The sequence below is a fragment of the Aplidium turbinatum genome, chromosome 1 (assembly GCF_918807975.1).
Source record: "Aplidium turbinatum chromosome 1, kaAplTurb1.1, whole genome shotgun sequence".
Classification (NCBI taxonomy): domain Eukaryota; kingdom Metazoa; phylum Chordata; class Ascidiacea; order Aplousobranchia; family Polyclinidae; genus Aplidium; species Aplidium turbinatum.
Window position 1 is genome coordinate 54,515,241 of NC_137472.1, and position 14,268 is coordinate 54,529,508.

A 14,268-nucleotide genomic window follows, 5' to 3' on the forward strand; every position below is an offset into this window, starting at 1 on the left:
TACTACTTGAAATGATGCACCACACAAAAAATTTTCAATGAACACTGAGTCTAAAAAGCGATGTGGATTGTGCTGCACAGTGACTTCAAGTTTAGGACAGAAAAGGCACAAAAATATTACGATAAAACCAAAGAATTTGTGGGAAATTTGCGGGAATCATAACACGATGCAAATGCCATAAACGCGTAGTTTGCATGCTGCTCTAAGCTGGCTGGCAACCACAAAGGTAGACAACAAAGGCAGTTTATAACTCGATAACAGCACAATAAACATTATAAATACGTAACCCGACAGTTTTCTTTTACAAACGTTTTACGTCTAACAGTAAAGTCTATGCAACAATTTTCGTGAAGCGTTTATAAACCATGGTTATGTGAAATTATTTTTTTACTTTTCGGATGTTGTAAAACGTCATCAGGAAAAATCAAAAAAAAACATTTCATTACTTCAATGTGGTAGGCCTAAGAATTATTTATAGAATTGTAGCCACGTTTTTTCAACCAAGAAGCCATTTTTCGGCAATATAAAGTTATAGAAAATAATTTGCAATCCTGCAAAAGTTTGAAAAAAATCTAGGAAGTCTTCTCACACTCTGGCACAAAATGATTATGTTTATTGTATCTCTGCAATATTTTTACGACAAATTTTGAAGCTTCGTTGTAATCGTTTTTATCTTTGAAGTGAAAAGTTAATTTTTTTTTGGCCAGAAACATAATCGCTGCCTTGCTCTTGTATCGTTTTGTCGCCTTTACGCCTTTTTTTGTCTTTCAAACAATAACGACCCAGTCAGCAATTCAGTCCTTTTACATTGATTCAACATTTGTAAACGTTAAATTAATGTAGGTTTGCTGACTGCGGTTTATTTCACATTTCTTTTGTTTACCCATGTTCCTTACTTCGCTGTTGCATTGTTTCGACACTGGCGGACTAAAAATGCATTTTCAAATTGATTGACACAATCTTCAGTAAAAAGTGAGCTTCGAACTTAGCTTTGTTGATGTAAATGCTGTATTTTTAGTGGATGTAATTCATGAGTCATGTTTATAAACACCGGTAAGCGAAATGACTTATGATGTGGCCTGCATGATATTTGTGATGCGACTTGACACAAATCCACAATTCCAAAAGCGCCTAATTTGAACTTAGAAATTTCAGATAATTTCAACAGCTTGTTCAATTGTCTTCTCTCTACTAAAAATGTTCATACTACAAATTCAATATTGTAGAGTGTAGACCTAAAATACACAAACGAAGATGTAAACAGCTATTCAAGTAGGCTAAGGTGTTACTTATGAGAAGTTTGGTTCCATAAAACTAGAAGCTAGCCATGAGTTTCGGAAAGCATTAGCTTAGGACAAAAATATAAAACATCAAACGCAGTTTTGTTTTTTCAAATTCGTGTAACAATATTACTCTGATTGTAACTATTTTAGAATTAATGAGTACAATTTGGGTAGAGAGGTAACTCTTTTAAACCATAAACAGACATAACTCAGCAACAACACTACATTTAACATTATAAAAACAAAAAACAAAAAGCGAACGTTTTCGGCTAGTCATATAGCCCTTTTCAAGCCTATAAGAAAATACATTAATGAGTAGCCTACAATAAGATTTGCTCGCAAGTCGTAAATCTTCATCAATGCAATGAGTATGCACACCGCACACACACTTCGTGCGGCCGATCAAGCTCTTTGTTCTACAAAACTTTGCATGAAATCGGATTAGCACGGTAATTACACAGCGGCAAGATAAGTCAAAATTGTCGTTTTTGGGTACTTTTGCAAAAGTTAAAATATCAAGTAAAACATATAAAATTTTAGAATAATGACTTTTCAAACTTATAGACAAATGATTTTTTTTCACACCAGTGCAACTTCTGTTGAAATAGCACCAGCGGATAACACGTAACAGCTGATTGAATTTGATCCAAAAACGGCCCCCCCTTGAGTAGTTAACTTCCAAAAAAACGTTGAAAAGCAAAGGGTTAAACTAGGATAGATGGGGATATTGATGTTAATTCTCTTGAAAACGAACTCAAGCTGTTAAAATAGATAAAACATTTCAGTTACATAAATCTATCAAAACTGATACAGTTTTACCTGGTGTTCCCAACAATGGTTCAGCATATCAAACGTCATATAAAACCGTTCAGGTCTACTGAATCTTAGCGTATTACGTCATGGAATTTTTCCTAAAAATGAGCCAAGGTTGCACCATCGTTCGTAAGACTTGTATCACACCTGTTGAGAATTACTTCACAATGTTTCACTATCACGTCAGAGTAACTGCGTACGTGAGTTTGAGATATAGCAATGTATTCTAGTCATTCGTAAAATGGTTGCTTGAAAGTTAGTCGCATATTTAACTGTTTGCTTAGTGCTTGCTAGCTGGACGAAAGTTCCGTCTTTATCTAAGTAGTTTGGATTGTAGTGACAGGTTTTTAGTGGTGTATCGCGTTGCACTCCATTTTCGATAGCCGCGGGCTAATTTTACAGAAATACACTTTTTGAATAAACGTTTCAGAAGAGTGTTTCTTTTTCGGTCATTACATACAGACGAACGGATCCGAGAATCATATGTTACAATTTTCCCACGAAGAGATTATGGTTTACTGCTGTGACCATAAAAAATAAAGACGTGGATTGTTAGTTGGTAGGCCAAGAAGCACTTAAAGAAATAATAAAGACGGTCTTGTTGGTTGGTAGGCTAGAGAAGCAAAATAATCAGTGGCGTACTGTGACCACTTTGACAGGGTGTTCAGTGACGGCAAAGCAACAGCGGGGGGTCTGGGGGGCCTCCTCCAGAAAATTTTTAAAATTAACATTGAATTTGGTGCGTTCAGAAAGCATTTTCAGCACAAATTCTGAACATGAACAGAACTGACAAAAATAATGTTGTCGGAATGGAGAAGAATACAAAATAGATATTTATTTGACAGCGCATTGAATGAAAGACTTAATAATATATCAAACATTAAGTTGCATTTCTAAAGTCACATACTTCAGTTCAGTTTTTATTTCCGACCATCAAAACGAACAATATTACTTGCCATAACACAGCAGGAATCTGAAAAAACGCGAAAGTTAAAGCGTGCTCGAGATGGAAATGATTTACTTCATGCAAGGATTAGGCACGGTCGCAACACCTTGAGAAATGTACAAGCGAATTAAAAACAAACAGGTGAAAGTTAAAACAAAAAACAATAGCAAAGCAACTCGATAATAAACAAGAAAAGAAAGTCGATTGCTATGTTGGTCGGATGTACTTTTATCCGCCGTACTACTTAGTAAAAACGAAAATGTTTAACACCTCGACTACAGAAGGAAAATTCATCTATAGCATAATTTGATTCTTGTTTGTGCAATAAATTTTTGAATTACATCGTCGTAGAAAGCTTGCTTTTGCTTCAGTTCTAGCAAAAGTTGTTTCCAGCGCTGATCACCCCAAACTCTAATCCAACAAGCTAAAACTTGCTATTGCCTGGGATTCCCCCAATGACGCGCCAAGGTGTGCAGATCAGCGAGTGCACAGCCTGGCTGACCTAAAACCATTGCTGTTTTCGCTGCCTTGTGACGTCATTTTTCTTAATTGTTTATTTTAAATAGCACTCGCCAAGCTGTCAGTGCACACCCAGCTTAAAGGTAATGACCGAAGAAAATTAAAGGCAATGACCTCAAACGTTGGAGTATTAAAATTAGAAGGGGACGAGTTTTGCAATTGAAAAGAAAGCAATCAGCATGCAGCAAGATGTTAGAATATCATGAAATGAAAGTAAAGAACATCGACAACCGATGGAAATTTTCCTTTTTTCTGGATTTCTTGGGGTGTGCAGTGCACACCTTGAACACCCTGAATATACGCCACTGAAAATAATAAAGAAGATTGTTGTTGGTTGGTAGTCTAACTGATGATGATGGTCTAAACCAGGGCTTCCCGATTGGGGGTGCCCGCACCCCCTGGGGGTGCGAGTAGCTGTTGCTAGGGGTGCGAGAATCCACCGAGGAAGAAGAGCTATACCGTATATAGAGATGGATTCTTTTTAACGAGGGAGGTGGTGATTATCTCTCAGACCATTATACTGTATATTGGCCTATAGGCTACAGCACAATGCACAACAACAAGAAAATACCACCCGACAAGTTGCTGATAACAAAAAAGCTGTGGTCCGAACGTCACGTGATTGGTGGCGGGATAATGCGATAATATGTCAAGGTAGAAATCAGTCAGCACTTGGAAAGCCTGAGAGAGTCATTTGATGGATATTTCTCCCCAGGAGATCTGGAAGAACCGGAAACTTGAATCATTAACCCCTTTGCCTTCAAATTAGAGAAGATGGGAGATGAGGATGAAGATAAGGAACATCTGATAGATATGCAAGTATGCCAATCGACAAAGCTGCTTTATGAGTCCAGTTCACTCGAAACTTTCTGGTACAGCGTTCAAACTGGGTATCCAACTCTGGCTAAGAAAGCATTGCGAGTTTTGGTTCCATTTGCTACCACTTGGCTGTGTGACTCGGGATTTTCATCTCTACTTTACATGAAGAATAAATACCGCAACGCCCTGGACCCCGAAAATGATCTGCGCAATGCATTGTCCCACAAAGTTCCGCATTTCGAACAGATAATTGCAAAGAAGAGGCAGGAGAAAAGTCAAAGATGTTGATTAACGCCATTATGTTCTCAGTTTGTGTCATTTCTTTATTCGCTTTTGCATTTTGTGTGATTGCGTTGTTGAAGGCTGCCCTTTTTCCTATTCAATAGCCATATAAAGGCCGGTGAGCTGCTTTTCTGCATTGTTTTCGTGCGTATTTTGAATTTTTTTCTCAGAATCACTCCGCTTTCAAAACAGGGGGGTGCGAGATTGGCTTCATCAATCCCATGGGGTGCTGGGTGATAAACGAATCGGGAAGCCCTGGTCTAAACTATCGATCACAGAGTCCTTGACCAAACGACGTCTGTCATAACTTCGTCAAGCGAGAGATGCTTTTGGTTTCAAGGACGTCTAGACATCCAAAGGAACAGTGTGGTGCTTCTGGAATAATAGTCCGGGGCTGGTGAGGTTGACCTGTACTGAAATACTGAGTGAAACTTTTTTGTAGAAATACAGGGGTCCTATAGGAACAATTTTAGAGATATTGCCACCTTCCAAACCCTGGGCAACATCCCAATTTTGTTCGATTTCCAAAGTCTATAAAATCCGGAAAATTTGCCAAGGCAAAATTTGGAAAAAATCTCAATTGGTCCAAACATAGGCATGTTATATATCATTTTAAAGGATTTTTTGTCCTGATTAATAATGTTGAAGTCTTAAGTTGTTCACAAAAAACTCTGATCAGTTTATCACATTTTCTCCCTTTAGTAGGCTATTTGTTCATTTTGTTGACAAATTGTGTAAAAATACAACATGAAGACATGGTATTGCATTGTGAAGTTCATTCTATAGCCTACTGCTATGGCATGTCTTCATGTTTTCTCGTTTTATTTCTTTTCGTTTTTTCAGAAAATAAAAAGTAATTTGCCTAAATAATAATATGCAGAGTGTGGAATCCCTTTGTATGTTTTAAAGCAGGGGTCACCAAATTTTTTTCTCTGAGGGCCGAATTGCTGCCAGATTAACAGCTGCGGGCCGGATGCAAATTGCGAAAAGATATAGCCTACAACTATTTAGAATCTCCATTGACTTGAATTGACCACAATAAATAATAAAGTCAGCGGTGGAATAGAAAAGTTGTGATGAAAATCGAAAGGTTGCTGGAAAAGTTATCCCCTGCTGTGATACACTACAGGACATAGTGCTCTTGAAATAACATTAGCCTACGTCTTTCCAAATTAGGCCTAGGCTGTCCCCATTTGTGGTGGTCTAATGATAAAAACAGAACACCAACATGTAGGCTACCTGGTGGAAAAATGTACAAATTAGACATACAACAGCGCACTATAAGAACGAACAATTTTAACAAAGAAGTCTCTATCACACAAAAAGGCAAAGCAGCTGTTATTTCCGCAGCACGTGGCGGCAAGATGAAATCAGTTCGCGGGCCGGTTCTGGCCCGCGGACCGTAGTTTGGTGACCCCTGTTTTAAAGTATATTGGCTTGTTCTGATACGCATAAGCTAGTGGAAGCACAATTGATATTGACACGTAAAGAAAAAGTAAAACAATGCAGCGAATAGAAGTAGCCTAGATGCGACGATCTTTCATTTATTAGGAAGTAGCCTATCATGCATTAGAGTTATCTCCTGACTTCAATGGATATAATTGCAGAAAGCTGCGAGAATCTGGCATCTCGTTGAAACCAAAATCCAAGGTAACTTTCTTACCACTCATCGATAAAACACCACCTGATCCCTCAACAATTTTGACTGTGGTGCATGAGGCTGAAATAATCACTATTCAATCAGAGCAAGGATTTACTGTTTTCACATGGGATCAGCAACTTTACAAAGTAGCTTTAGATGTTATCTGATCTGATGCTTTACGATGGAACCACATAATTCCAAGACATGGTGGTATGCACTGGTTAACGAGTTTCATAGGATGTGTTGGAGTTCTAATGGAAAACAGTGGTCTTGTCTCTTGGTTACAATCTGCTTTTGCAAGTGTACCGAAAATAATGACTGGTAAAAAGTTCCCTATGAACATGCGCTCGCTACGTTTTGCTTTTATGGAATTGCTTAAGAGTTTCATAAATGATGTATATTTTTTTGAAGATCCGGAGAAAAGAATAGAATTTTTAGCACAGAAGAGTATGATTGCTGAGCATTGGATTAACAATCTGATACGGCCAGTTCTGCTTATGATGTTGTTTGTACGAGCAGAACGAAAAGGAGAATTTTTCCTGCATCTTTATGCATGTCACGAGCAGAACGAGAAGGAGAATTTCCCCTACATCTTTATGCATGTCTTCAAATGATTCCTTACTTCTACTGTTGCTGGACATATCAATTATGCAAGGTTTGGGTTATGTTATCTGCTGACAATGTCAAGGTTACCATCAACAATCCTCGATCAGTTTTTGAAAGGAGAACACGTTCTGCGCCAAAGAGTCCCTGATAGCTTTGTTATAGAGTGGGAGTCGTGGCTTCGCTCTTTGGACCTGCTTAAGGATTTTTCGTTACCGAGATGGTATTTTGCAAACTCTGGTGTGTGTAGTCAGGATGATGTTGTTTCATATCAATTACATGGGTTTTTAGTGATGCTTCGAATCAAGCTTTCTCTTCTGTTGTTTACTTGCGTAGATTGGTTAATGGAGTTCCTAGTGTGTCTTTCGTTTTGGGTAAATCTACCATTGTTGTAAAGAATCAGTTTTCTTGCCCGATAGCTAGGAAAGAGCTTGTTGCCGCTTTGAATACAACAAGACTCGTGAAGCAGGCCTACGAGGCATTGAAGATGCCTGGCTGCATTAAATATTTTTGGTGTGAACCCAGCTGATGTTGGCACAAGGCCAAATCTTATTACAAAGAAAGAATTTCGAGAGTTGTGGTTGAATGGTTCTAGTCTTCTCTATCAGTGTGAAGAAATTCCATCTGTAGAAAATGCCACTCCAGTACCTGTCCATAGCCTATATCTTCGTGACGAAGAGGAGTCACTTGACATTGGACAGTGTGGCCTTCACAGATTGGTCGAGGCTGCACCTTCTTTGTATGTTATGAAAAAGAGGATCGCTTATTTGGTTGCTTTTGTTGAATTTTTGTACTGTAAAACAAAAAAGCGTAGCTTTGTGAAGCCAAAACTGAATGCATCTTATCTTAACAGTGCTTTAGAGTTGGCTGTGAAGTTTGTTCTGAAGAGCGTGTATGGCGATGTGGTACATTTAATGACCAAACGATCGCCGGATGCCCTTGAGGAAGTGATAAAGCGAGGTAGTGTTGGCGCTTCACAACGTGAGAAGGAACGCTTGAAAGAATTGCGTTCACTTAAAAAGTACAGACCTTGTGTAGATGACGCTGGTGTAATCCGCATTGAAGGGCGCTTAAGTAATTCTTCCGAGATCTCTCTACAAGCAAAGCATCCGATCGTTTTGCCTTCGAAACACCCCTTCACTAGGCTTGTTGTACTGTCGCATCATAATCGAAATGCGCACTGTGGAGTACAGCACACTTTGTTGTCTACGCGACAGAAGTTTTGGATCGCTAATGGTAATGCCTCCGTGAAGAAGTATCTTAGTGATTGTGGTGTATGTGCGATTGAGAAAGCGCGGCCAAAAAAGCTTGGGGACTCTTGTTCACATGTATGGCATCTCGCGCTATTCATGTTGAGCTGGTTACGTCATTGTCGCTGAGTGATTTTTTACTTGCCTTTACTAGGTTTACAGATTTACGTGGGCAGGTTAATGCTATCTATTCCGATAATGGAAGCACCTTTCAGGCAGCATCTAAGAAGTTACCCGAGTTGATAAAATCAGCTGAATTTCACAACGCCCTGAGACAGAGAGAGATAAACTGGGAATTTATACCTCCGTATGCTCCGGCGCAAGGTGGCGCTTGGCAGGCAATGGTAAAACAATTTAAAATTGCATTTTTTCACATCTTGGACACTTCAATACGTAATCCCAATTTTATTGAACTGCTTACGTACACAGGCAGTGCCGTTCGGATCGTGAACGAACGCCCTTTGGTACCTTTGAGTGACGACCCTAGGGATTTTACTGTCATCACCCCTACCTCACTTTTGACCCCATACTTGAACCCATACTGTGCTGTTGGGAAACCACATGATCGTGACCAATTAAGAAGGGATTATCGGTTCAATTTGTCACTTTCTCATCAGTTTTGGAGTAAATGGATAGATTTTTACTTGCCAGGTCTTCAGGGCCGGAAAAAATGGCTAAAAATGGCCGAGAATTTGGAGCCTGGTCAACTTGTAGTGGTAGGTTCTCTCCAAGACATTGGTAAACGTGGGAAGTATCAACTTGGGAGGGTGCATGAGGTAGTTCCACAAATTAGGAAAGGGAAGCCTGTGGTTCGTAGAGCTAAAGTTGCCGTCTGCAACTATTATGAGAGTACGGGGAAAGTGAAAGTAGACTAGCCTACGTGTTGAGGGATATCTCGTGCTGGTCACAGCGGTAAACCATAATCTCTTCGTGGGAAAATTGTAACATAAGATTCCCGAATCCGTTCGTCTGTATGTATCGACCGAGAAAGAAACACTTCTTGAAACGTCTATTCTTAAAGTGTATTCCTGTAAAACTAGCCCGCGGCTATCGAAATCGAGATGCAATGCCTTACACCTCTAAAAAACTGTCACTACGATACAGATTACTTGGATAAAAGACGGAGAATTTGTCCAGCTAGCAAGCACCAAATAAACCAGTTAAATGTGCGACCGACTTCCAACAAACAACTTCGAGAATGAATCAGAAAAATTTGTTATAACTCAAAGGCACGAGAGCAGTTCGTGTGACGCAATATTTCATGTTTAAACCGGTTTCAACAGGTTTGACACAGGTCTTACGATCGATGGTGCAATTTTGGCTCATGTTTTAGGAATTTCCATGACGTAATATTCAGTAGACCCGAACGGTTTTTATATGACGTTTGATCAGGCGAACAACCGTCTGGAACATAGCGGCCCCTAATTATGACAGTCTGACATGGCATAACTAAAAAAGAATTGACGACAATTGTGAGCCAATGAATAAAAACACATGATACACAAATTGTTTGAATCACTCACGTTTAAGTTAATACGCAAATACAAAGGGCATGCAAAGAATGAACAGCAATAAGAATAAACACGACGATACATGAAATTGGTACCATAGGTAGTAGGTACACGCAAAAATGACGCTATATACAATGGTTGCGATAATAACCGACTGTTCTGGGCTCAGACAAGTGTCGGCCACCGCAGACAAAACCAGGCTCAAACCCTAACACTTAGGTGTTCTTTACGGGGGCGAGGCACGAAATATCCCTCAACACATAGTCTACTTTCACTTTCCCCGTACTCTCATCATAGTTGCAGACGGCAACTTTAGCTCTACGAACCACAGGCTTCCCTTTCCTAATTTGTGGAACTACCTCATGCACCCTCCCAAGTTGATACTTCCCACGTTTACCAATGTCCTGGAGAGAACCTACCACTACAAGTTGACCAGGCTCCAAATTCTCGGCCATTTTTAGCCATTTTTTCCGGCCCTGAAGACCTGGCAAGTAAAAATCGATCCATTTACTCCAAAACTGATGAGAAAGTGACAAATTGAACCGATAATCCCTTCTTAATTGGTCACGATCATGTGGTTGCCCAACAGCACAGTATGGGTCTAAGTATGGGGTCAAAAGTGAGGCAGGGGTGATGACAGTAAAATCCCTAGGGTCGTCACTCAAAGGTACCAAAGGGCGTTCGTTCACGATCCGAACGGCACTACTGGTGTACGTAAGCAGTTCAATAAAACTGGGCTTACGTATTGAAGTGTCCAAAATGTGAAAAAATGCGATTTTAAATTGTTTTACCATTGCCTCCCAGGCGCCACCTTGCGCCGGAGCATACGGAGGTATAAATTCCCAGTTTATCTCTCTCTGTCTCAGCGCGTTGTGAAATTCAGCTGATTCCATCAACTCGGGTAACTTCTTAGATGCTGCCTGAAAGGTACTTCCATTGTCGGAATAGATAGCATTAACCTGCCCACGTAAATCTGTAAACCTTGTAAAGGCAAGTAAAAAATCACTCAGCGACAATGACGTAACCAGCTCAACATGAATAGCGCGAGATGCCATACATGTGAACAAGAGTCTCCAAGCTTTTTTGTGACTTCTACCTTCAACAAAAGTTAAAGGTCCAAGATAGTCTAAGCCGCAATCAAAAAAGGGTTTCCTATGCGCAGTTGTGCGAGACAAAGGTAAATCAGACATGAGCTGCCTTATAGGCCGAGCTTTCTCAATCGCGCATACACCACAGTCATTAAGATACCTCTTCACTGAGGCATTACCATTAGCGATCCAAAACTTCTGTCGCGTAGACAACAAAGTGTGCTGTACTCCACAGTGCGCATTTCCATTATGATGCGACAGTACAACAAGCCTTGTGAAGGGGTGCTTCGAAGGCAAAACAATCGGATGCTTTGCTTCAAGAGAGATCTCGGAAGAATTACTTAAGCGCCCTTCAATGCGGATTACACCAGCGTCATCTACACAAGGTCTGTACTTTGTGTACTTTGTGTATACGAGTTGGTCTATGTTTTATGTCACTACTAAGCTTAATTAAAACCTGTCAGAGAAAAAGTTGAAGTAATAAAGTACTTGAGTATCACCTTTAACAAAGTACAGAATGCAAGAACATATCGTAGTGTTGGTAAATCAGCAGTGGGAAGCTCCTTGGAGGGTCCAATGACAGAAGAGCTTTCCATGCTTCTTACTCTCTTTTTAGAACTTTAGGCATGATTTAACAGTTAACAATGCTACCCACAACAAGGTCAGCTTGATGAACTAAAGATAATATGTGAAGAAATTAATTAATTTTTTGAAAAAAAAACATAGCCCACTTACAGTAGGCTACACAGAACTAAGAATTTAAGTGCTGAAAACTTAGTTGTCTGAGCCTTCCGTAATATTATGAACTTTATTAGTGTCATTCTCAAAGCTACATATAAAAAATGCAGAACCACAAACAGCAACTTCACCTGAATAAGCAGTTCTTATTCCAGAAGACCTGATAATTACAGACACTGCCTCTACGGCCTACTTTACATAATTTGGAAAACCTAGCCTAAACTAACTTTGAACCGAAGCCTAAATGATTATTTAACAACCAAGCATAAAAGCATAGCAAACATTTCGGCTGAACACAACCTCTTATCTGAATTTTGCAGCCTTATCTTCAATAATAATCAGCATCTCAAACTCAAGCTATAAATCTCTCAGCAGCAGACAGCAATCGCTCGCGCGCGCGTGTGTGCGGCACACAACGCGTTTTTCCTAACTAGCCATTCAGAGCGCGCTATCTGGATCACGTGGATTGATGCGTTATGATAGTATTTTTTGTGGAATCACCTTGCAAGAATTAGAAAATACTAACCTTAAAACGCTTACGTGTTTACGGATACTGGATTTTATTGCATAAAACTTCACAAAAATACTCTACACAGCAGTAGTCACCCTGTGTGATAATTCGATTTTGTCCATTCAAATTTCACATCGCCTTACTATGGACAGGTACTGGAGTGGCATTTTCTACAGATGGAATTTCCTCACATTGGTAGAGAAGACTAGAACCATTTAACCACAACTCTCGAAATTCTTTCTTTGTAATAAGATTTGGCCTTGTGCCAACATCAGCTGGGTTCATATCGGTAGGGCAAAATCGCCAATCCCTAGCTTCAGACAACAATAAAATATGCTCAACTCGACGCGTAATAAACTTATTCAAACGTAAATCAGGGTTTTTAACCCACTGCAACACAGTACGAGAATCACACCAAAAATACTTAAGGCAGTCGGGCATCTTCAATGCCTCGTAGGCCTGCTTCACGAGTCTTGCTGTATTCAAAGCGGCAACAAGCTCTTTCCTAGCTATCGGCCAAGAAAACTGATTTTTTACAACAATGGTAGATTTACCCAGAACGAAAGACACACTCGGAACTCCGTTAACCAGTCTACGTAAGTAAACAACAGAAGAGAAAGCTTGATTCGAAGCATCACTAAACCCATGCAATTGATATGAAACAATATCATCCGGACTGCACACACCAGAGTTTGCAAAATACCATCTCGGTAACGAAAAATCCTTAAGCAGGTCCAAAGAGCGAAGCCACGACTCCCACTCTATAACAAAGCTATCAGGGACCTCGGTGGCCCAATCAAACTTGTCTATCGCCAATTGCTGAAGTATAAGGCGTGCTTTTAGAAAAAATGGCGCTCCAAAGCCTAGCGGATCAAAATTTTGTCCAAGCTGACTGAGCATACTTCGGCGCGTGTGTTTAGCTAAGGGCTTTAAGGAACATGCGATACGCATCTCGTCAGACTCGGTTTGCCACACACAACCCAATGTCTTCGCTGATGGCAAAGTCATATTTTCAGTCTGAAAGTCAATGTCACGAATCAAAGGTGAAAGCATCTCATTATCCAAATTTGACAAGACAATCATAGCCTCCTTGTTAGCACTCCACTTACCAAGTTTAAACCCACGGCTATCAAACAAAGCAATTGATTCATGAGTGATTTGCTGAGCTTCCTCTAAGCTATCAGCCGAAAATATAAAATCATCCATGTACATATTATTTGCAATATTGCAGAGAGTCAATTCAGAGGTTTCATTTTGCCACGTCAAATCCTGAATGACTTTATTCAGGTCTGCTATTTCCATATCACGAGACTCAATTTTATGCTGAAAGCCAGAGATGACATCCGACTCTGAAGACGTCTGCACTCTGCACACTTTAGCAACGCTTTCATCTAAGGGTGACTTACCACCACAAGCCAACCAACCGAGAGGAGTGAGCAAAGCATGTGGTTCACTACGATTTTCACCAACACGCTCTTCTTTTGCACACATCAAACAAGCGTTGTCGTTGCCAATCAGTACATCTACAGTACTACAATCATTCAAATGAAACATATTCACGTCATGAAAATGACGGAAACCGTTTAAATCTTGTTTATGCGGTAAAGTTTTAACATCATCAGCCCAAGCTGGGTTAACCACCGAGGTTATATCACAAAACAGTTCATCTGTCTCTAACGACTGGATGTTGAGTTTGACAAGGTCAGCACAAGTAGGTTTCTGACCAGCCAGGGTATCCATTTTAAACGACGCTTTATCGTACGGTTTAAGATCAAGTTCACACACCAAATTACTCGAAACAAACGTCAACTGCGAACCAGGATCATGCTGACAATACACCAACTTCGATTTGCCAGTCATTGGATTCAAAACACGAGCAGCAGTAACGCGGTTAAAGGCTGCTTTAACATTTCCAATCTTAACATTACGCACAGGAACTCTGGCACGAGCATCATCTTTCCCAATCGAATCCAGAGAATCACGTGACGTCACATAAAAATCATGCAGAAGAAAATAGTGTTTCCTATCGTTGTTAGGCCCACACTGACGACAGTTATTTGCATGAACGCAATCCCTAACCATATGCTGGCGCAAACAATTCAAGCATTTGCCAGCTTTCACAATGACATCTCTCCGATCTTTAGGTGTCAAGCGCAAAAATTCTTTACAATTAGACAAAAAATGATATTCAACTTGACCACGTGACGAACAACAAATGCATGCCGGTAGGTTTTTACGTCTGGCTTCACAACCGCGCGGTGCG